This window comes from Montipora capricornis, chromosome 12 (assembly GCF_036669925.1).
Source record: "Montipora capricornis isolate CH-2021 chromosome 12, ASM3666992v2, whole genome shotgun sequence".
Classification (NCBI taxonomy): Eukaryota; Metazoa; Cnidaria; class Anthozoa; order Scleractinia; family Acroporidae; genus Montipora; species Montipora capricornis.
The window spans coordinates 3,978,052-3,979,194 of NC_090894.1; the positions used below are offsets into that span (position 1 = coordinate 3,978,052).

General features: G+C 37.8%; 1 protein-coding gene across 1 annotated transcript in view; it reads left to right on the forward strand.

Annotated features, from left to right (window-relative positions):
* The first annotated feature begins 935 nt into the window (after window positions 1-935).
* Window positions 936-1,143, forward strand: part of LOC138026937 (transmembrane protein 272-like) — a 16,231-nt gene continuing 16,023 nt past the window's right edge. The window contains exon 1 of the mRNA XM_068874408.1: window positions 936-1,143. This exon is cut by the window's right edge and continues 205 nt beyond it. The gene's annotated coding sequence lies outside the window, so the exon portion shown is untranslated.

Sequence of the window (1,143 nt, forward strand, 5' to 3'; positions counted from 1 at the left end):
CTTGAATTGGCATAAGAAAAGCACTTAGGTTTCTATCAAAACAAGGTCAATTCTAGCATCACGTTCATTCCCAGTAAACTAAGTACACAATTTAAAATGGTCTATTTCATAGCCAATACACGAGAAGGGCAGGGGTTGTTTTCCAATATTGATATAACGAAAGCTTGTGTGTAGTAACGTGACAACTTAAGAATATGCCTGATATCGCCCTGGACCGCTACATAAATAAGACTCGAAATACTTCGGATGGCTTCACCTCATGACCATTAATTATAATTAGTTCAGGCAAGGTAAACTGTATTACATCTGAACAAAGCACGACGCAAGACATCGTGCACTAACGCATCGTGACACACGATGACGTATATAAAAGTAAAGTAAAGTAACCATATTTAACTTCGATAACTCGTAACAGTAATTCAACTGACAAACCTGAGGTCGACGGTGCGCTCATTTTACTCCCCCCCCTATCCATCAGGGCTCCGTTTTACGGGTATTTAAAGCTACTTAGCTACATCGAAAGGAAAGAAGTCGAAATAAGGATGCGAGATCCGGGAATCGAACTCAGGAACTCTTGCACCAAGGCCGCACACTAACCGACAGTGATGCTTTGTTACATAACAATCATATTTTTGTTAATTACCAACGAAATATTAGTAATATTGTGACTTACGCGCAAATATCGGTGTTTGCAGGATATACACGTCATGCTCAATGCTGATGATTAAATGCACTGATGCATCTTGTCACATATCATTCGTGTATATAATTTGAACAGGAGGCAAAATTCGTACGTGCTCACTCAACTCATCATTCCAATCATTTTATTTATTTGTTTATTTATTTCTTTATTAACTTTAATTATACATGGGTAAATCATCAGGACTTTGTTAAATGTACTAAATCACAAATACTAATTTATAGAAATCTAAAAGCAGGAATAATAATAATAAGAAGAAAACGCCGTGTGTATATTAAATTATTCAGGGCCGGAAAAAAAACACTGCAGTCGGATTTAAAACTTGCGAGAATTTATGCATGCCGCAAATTGACGGGTAAACTGTTCCACAGCACCGCACCACCATATATTGCTGAAGCTGTTTTTTGAGAACCGGTTGTCACGGGGCAGTGAAACAGCTAGTC